This window comes from Amia ocellicauda, chromosome 3, assembly GCF_036373705.1.
Source record: "Amia ocellicauda isolate fAmiCal2 chromosome 3, fAmiCal2.hap1, whole genome shotgun sequence".
NCBI lineage: Eukaryota > Metazoa > Chordata > Actinopteri > Amiiformes > Amiidae > Amia > Amia ocellicauda.
The window spans coordinates 16,473,612-16,480,398 of NC_089852.1; the positions used below are offsets into that span (position 1 = coordinate 16,473,612).

At 35.4% G+C, this 6,787-nt stretch overlaps 1 long non-coding RNA gene across 4 annotated transcripts in view; it reads left to right on the forward strand.

Annotated features, from left to right (window-relative positions):
• LOC136747272 (uncharacterized) overlaps positions 1–6,578 on the forward strand; it is a 28,195-nt gene extending 21,617 nt beyond the window's left edge. For all 4 annotated transcript variants that reach the window (XR_010816463.1, XR_010816462.1, XR_010816461.1 and 1 more), the window contains 3 exons: positions 1,081–1,126; positions 6,127–6,202; positions 6,445–6,578. This is a non-coding gene — a long non-coding RNA (uncharacterized LOC136747272). The remainder of the gene's footprint in view (positions 1–1,080; positions 1,127–6,126; positions 6,203–6,444) is intronic.
• Positions 6,579–6,787: the final 209 nt, after the last annotated feature.

The following is a 6,787-nucleotide window of genomic DNA, read 5'->3' on the forward strand; positions in this document are numbered from 1 at the left end:
ATAACAAATTAAGTCATCCAACTACATCGATTTCTGCAGGGTTTGTGAAGAAAGGTGGTCGCGTTCTTGTCCGCAGTTCTGCCCAGATCTACAGGATACAAACGATCCCATTGGTGGAGCCGTACAGATCTGCGCAGATCTGCGGAAATTTGCGTTACACGAACACTATCGGCGTTCTTTGATCAGATGCATCTCATGTCAGACTGCACAGTCTCAAGCAGCCGGTGCAGCAGGATGTAGGATACGCAAACACGATTAAGTTTATTGGTAGCTGCATGCTATGACTGAATGACATGGTAATTAGTAAATTATTCAATTTAGCATATAAAACTTTAAAATACTGATATGAAGGTATAGTAAAAGTCTAAACCGGTCCGTAAATTAATACCAGTATATCGTTATTTACAGTATACCGCCCAGCCTTACTATTGCCAAACGGCTGCGACTAGGACATATTTAATAGTAATATTTTAAAAATTCCTCATGTTTGAAGAAATGCAAATCATAATATATTAAATTGGCAAACTGCATAGTGTTTTTTGCTTTGTAACAGCTTGTCAAGTGTTTCTTGGAAATTTCAAACTCATAAATGATGTATACATAATCACTGAGATATGCAAGAGTTGCATTCCTGGTAAACGTCGCCTAGGCAAGAATCACTCGCAGAGCATTATTACACAGCAAACAATGGAAATGTGATGACATGCGTTACTCAGACACCATATTTTATACACCTGTATTAGACTTGAGGTAACACACTGAAAGATTTTTCAAACAGTACTGTATTTACATAGTTACATTACATTCAGTGAATATTGATTAAATTAACAAGTGTGTGTGTTGTTATACATTTGGCTCCCCATAATTCCATGCTTGGCCACCAGTGATTATGCATCAGGTATCCTGATGGCAACTCTTGATTGGATTCAGTGTGCAGAATAATTTGTGTGCCACATGTGTTCATGACTGATCTTTTCACCAGAGCACACGCTAGGTCTCCTGCAAAGTCACCTGCAATATCTCAGATGCCAATTTTTCTGTATGCATAAATTATATGATTAACCTGATACATTATTTCAGCATTTAGGGCCAATCTGGGTTACTGCCACCAAGGAGCTCTGTGCAGGTGGGTTTTAAACCTCTTCACTCAAACAACATTTGTAAGCTTTTTTTTTTAAAACCTTTTGGGAATGTTCATGGCTTTTGTAACCACTGTCCTCTGTTAAGACACACTTTTCATTCACAGAGGTAATTAATCAGATGACAATTACACCCGCATTTCTCTTTCACCTGTGACAACCAGCTGACAGGCATTGACTTGCATTGGCATTGATTTGCCTTTTATATTATGCAAAAGTGTTTTATTTTATTTTCCCTACCAGAGCATTGTTCTTCTTTAATTGGTGTGGAGTTGCGGTATGATTCAGAGACACGTTCGAGAAGTACACTGAAAAGTTGCCCTTCTGTATTTGCTTTGTGCTGGGGCATAGAACAAAAACCTGAATGGCTGCTTTATTATGATACTTTTTAAATACACTAAATTGTATGGGAATTGTATCAATAGTTTTATTTCCTTTTCCTTTCATAGCTTTTTTTGGTTGAAAATAAAATAAAAGTACCTATTTAACCTACCACATCCCAGACACAGAATAAAATACCTTTGCTATCTTCCTTTAGAACACATGTTGTTTCATTCATCTGTTTGTTTAACAAAAAGAGAACAATTATTTCACAGCTTACAAGATAAAAAATCTGATTGCCTTAAGTGGGCCACAAAGTCCCTGACTGATATAATCTTTTAAAGTTAGCTCGCAAGGGCAAAGTCTTTAACTGTTCACTGATGTTGAAACCATCATAAAACATATCAGATAACTGATTTACTTTAATCAGTAGCCCGGTTAATCACTTCCCTTGCCACTGCATTTCCAGATGATCCTGTAAATCTGAAATATCAGCAAACTATCACTAAGAGCATTTACAATACGCTGATACTTCATTCGTATAGTTTTGTAATGCCTCTGGAAAAATGAAACCCATAGAGATGAATGTCAAGACTGCTGATTTACAATGTACAATTCACTGTGAAATGAAATATAAATTAAATCCAAACAGGTCTGATTTGTGGACAAGAAATATAGCGATTCCTCCACCATATCACAGCTTGAGAAAGCTTGATTTTGATTTTGAAAAAGCAACAGCTTTTGTATTGGTTGCCACAGCCTGGTTATTGCCATGTAAGAGCCAAAGAACAAAACAAAGTACAGAACGACTGTAGAGATATTTCATGAATTGAGTCTTCATTATATTATACAGAGTGGGAAAAAATGTACCAGCTTGGTAACTTACAAAAGTACAGATTTTGGTACTGAAGCAGAATTTGAATTAAGAGTCTAAATACAAAGACTGAAGCAAGAACAATTATATAGGATAATTAGACATTAAGGCTTGTTTTTTATGTCTCCTTTAAAAAATACAAAAGAGAAGAGTGTTAAAGTTAGGTATGAGGACAGCATAATCTTCTATGAAAATATCAGTGCAGGGTATATTTAGATAGCTTGAATTGCTGCATTTTGGTAGAAGCTAAATTCCATATGAGAATAGCAATTAAACTGCACTTTCAACTCATTCTAGTTGTGTGTGAAATGCAGTTCTGCAGAAACAAAGTCTGTACAATGTGAATATGGTGTGGCATGATGGCTGACAATCAGAGGTTATTAGAGGTACTAAACTTTCCCTACTGTTAGTGAGATAAATTATTGAATGACTTAAGTTTCCAAACATCTCTGATTCACATCCTACATTATAAATGCACATATTGTTAACATTGTAATCATCAGTTCTTACCAAGGTTTATTTTGAATGCAATTTTCATTTTTCATGCTTATTTCTTAGTGTTTGGGACATCTTATTCTGCCAGTTCATTACAACAGTAATGTGAGTGAAGAGAAATGTGTCATCTATCATCAACCAACCAACTTTCAACCAGTGTAATCCAGGCAGTGCCCAAGCCAAATTACTAAAGACAAGAGCCTAGCCAGAGTCACGAAAACGGTAGCTCTAAAACCCAGAAACATGATCTGGGGCAGATGGCAGAACCTTAGCATATCTGTAAGAAATGAGGCCAATTATGTCATTTTCTTCCTCTAGACAGTAAGACAAAAGTGGGTGGCCGTGGTCCTGGAAGCCTGCAGTCCTTCCTTTCTTACAATCTGGAAACAATGCTTAATTGGTTGCATTTAGTGAATAAAGGGTTCAATATAGCAATTGATAGTAATTGACAAAAACAAGAAGACACCAGGACCAGGGTTAGTGGCATGTGACAGTAAGATCATCACCTCGGGGTGATTTTTAGTCTTGTGTTAAATAAAGAGCTGTTGCCAGATTTTGCTGCAGTAAACTTATGAATGTACCTTGTTATTACAATGACCAAGCTGACATTTATTACGGGTTGGGTTGCTCATGATTGTGACATATGATGACCAGAGTACCTCTGGGGTCAAGTTACATTTAGGATAGATACAAAATGCCTATAGGCAAATTAAGAGCCCATAAAGGAAAGCAATGACATGCATGTGAAAATCATAATCAACATCAAGTTATTGACAGCAAAGCCTTGTTTTGAAATAAAGTAAATGTCACGAGAAGGGTAATTCCAGTTTATGTTATTATTATTATTTTCATATCAGAACAACAACAGTTATGTTACTGAGACTAATAAGAACTATCACCTATTGATCAAATTTACTATGTTGTTTAATCTATAGATAACAGCTTCTTACTATCTACCTTCGCTTGTACTGCAGCTGGCAACTAGTACTCACTAGTACTCAGTACTTTTCCACAGTCAAGGTTTTTCCAGTATCATGTAGATGTATTGGCTTTGTTGTATATAGAAAAAGCAGCCAGTTGCGTGTAAACAGGGAATTGCAATAGATATTAGCATCCTGGGGCTTATTTTGAAATTAGTTTAAGATCCAAAGAATTATCATAAGGATATGAAAAATTCTACAGTATGACTACAGGAGTCAGTGGGCTACAGGAGCAATTTTTCAGGCGAGGAATGTAAGCCCTCTCTCGGGGGTGGAGGGACATCAACAAGGAATTTAAAACACCCTGGCAAAGTATGGTGGCTATATCATTATATAAGGGGTGATTAGGCTTGGGTATTATGATGAAAATAAAATATTTATCATTACATAAATCCCAAGGCTCCTCGCTTGTTTGTGTATTTTTAAATAATGTGTTCTGGACAATAGTTTTCAATGATTTATAAATATGAAAATGTGTCTGGAGAACAGCAGACAGCACCATTCAATATAAATAGTAATGATTGCATTATTCAAGCCCCTTACCCACATAATAAAACAGACAAGTAACAGAACTACCAGGGTCTCTCAGTATTGAAGCTCAGTGTTGTTTAAACAGACACATTTGCATGAGATCAAATGAGTAAAGATTTTTACATTATAAGCTTATCTTGCTTTAATGAACGGTTTAACAGTGGCTCTCAAAAGTATTCACCCCCTTGGACTTTTCCACATTTTATTGTGTTACAACATGAAATCAGAATGGATTTAATCAGGAGTTTTTGACTCCAATCAACACAGAAAATGTCCATAATGTCAAAGTGAAAAATATAATCTGAAAATTGTTCTAAATTAATTACAAATACAAAACAGAAAATAATTGAATGCATAAGTAATCACCCCTTTGTTATGACACACCTGATTGAGCTGTGGTGAAACCAATTGTCTTAGAAGTCATGTAATAATTGAATGGAGTCCACCTCTGTGCAATGAAGGTGTGCCACATGTTTTCAGGTTAAATACACCTGTCTCTGGGAGGCCCCACAGTTTGTTAGTACAATTCCTAACGAAAACTACATCATGAAGATGAAGGAACATTCAAGGCAAATCCAATTGAGAATATGTGGAAAGAGCTGACAACTGCTGTTCACCAATGGTTCCCATCCAACTTGATGGAGCTTGAGCAATTTTGCCAAGAAGAATGGACAAACATTGCTGTGTTCAGATGTGCAAAGTTGGTAGAGACTTATCCACATAGACTCATGGCTGTAATTTCTGCCAAAGGTGCTTCTACCAAATATTGACTGAAGGGGTGATTACTTATGCATTCAACAATAAAATGAGGAAAGGTCCAAGGGAGGTAAATACTTTTGTGAGCCCCTGTATATAGGTTTCCGAAATAATTTGCAGTGTACAACTGACAGATTGAGAAAACATTTTTTGGAAGTAAACCAGGTTGAAATTGTGTGTATATATGTATTTTTTCTTATTGTATATATATATATATATATATATATATATATATATATATATATATATATATATATATATATATATATATATATACACAATAAAATACATATTCTCTGTGAAATATATATACAAATCTTGACCAGTATTGCCTCTCATTAGAAATTGAACTAAAATGGAGGAACATCCCTTTAGTCACTTACCGAATTCCAAAAGTGAGTGAAGACCCAATCCAGCTGTACAACGAACTGACACTCTAACAGGAGCCCGTCCTGCTCGTGCTACCTGAGGCTTGCCATCATGGTCATAAGCTCAGTCAACAATGCTCTGCCCGTCTCCGTTTCCTTTCTGCTTTTAAATTAGGTCGCATTCCAAGTGGAAACCCTGGAGGAAGCGATGGCCTTTACAGGACTTCAGGAGCTCTCAATCAAGACAACTTATATCTAACATGGGCATTTTATCTGAGTTGACAGGATAAGACTCAACAAAACAGATAATGCAGGGCCTGAATGTTCTCTACATGCACTTTAATATGCTTTGTATGACGTGTTTCGTCTTGACTAGCTTAAGTTTACAGTTTTATTTTTCACTTACGTATCCCTGCAGACATTCAGTGTACTATTCAAGACATAAAGACCAATATCATAAGGTCAGCCAATCATTTTTATTATCATTATCTGGCTAAGGCCTCTGTTCAAGGTAAATCAAATTCAACATAGCAAGCAAAATGATATGCAGTGAAAGGTAAATTGGGAAGCCAGAGTCTGCTGATGTCTGATAAGGTGAGTCGATGAATAGTTTAACATATCCTGTTTTTAAATATTTTAACTTCTCTTTATTTATTTTGCAGATTCGGACATAACAAGAAAACAATGACAGATCCATGCTTTATGATACAAAATCCTTCTCACATTCGATTAAATAGGGTGTGTGTTCATACTACTTTAATGGCTGTGACTATTTCTTATTGTCTATTGGCGATTTATTATCTGAATAATTTGTTGTGTGTCATTTTTTGGGGAAAACAGCATGCTGTCCCATAGATTTTAAATTAAAACTGTGGGCTACACCAAATGAATGTTATCGCACTACAAAAAGTGATGTGAAAGCTTTTTAGTACCAAAAAAATAATCCAGTATCAAAACAAGCCTCTTTCCCAATTTTGCAGGTTCCCCTTCGCTGGGAGGAAAAGGAGAAATAAACTTTAGCAATGAATAATGAGTCAACTTGTTATAGACATCTTTGAACTTGTCAAATTGAGGATGGAGGAAAAAATAATAAAAACATAACATTACAAATCTATTTAAATGTCTTGAGGCGTTTTCTTTACAATTCATTTTACAAATAAGCACACACAAAACAATATTACAATCAATATTAACTAGAATATAGTTTAAAGGTGTAGCATTCATATCATATTCATATTGTTGCAGATGGAAAAAGATACATTAAAACGTATAACTACATATATGGATGAATTAATATTAAATCAATTAAAATAAAATGCCTTT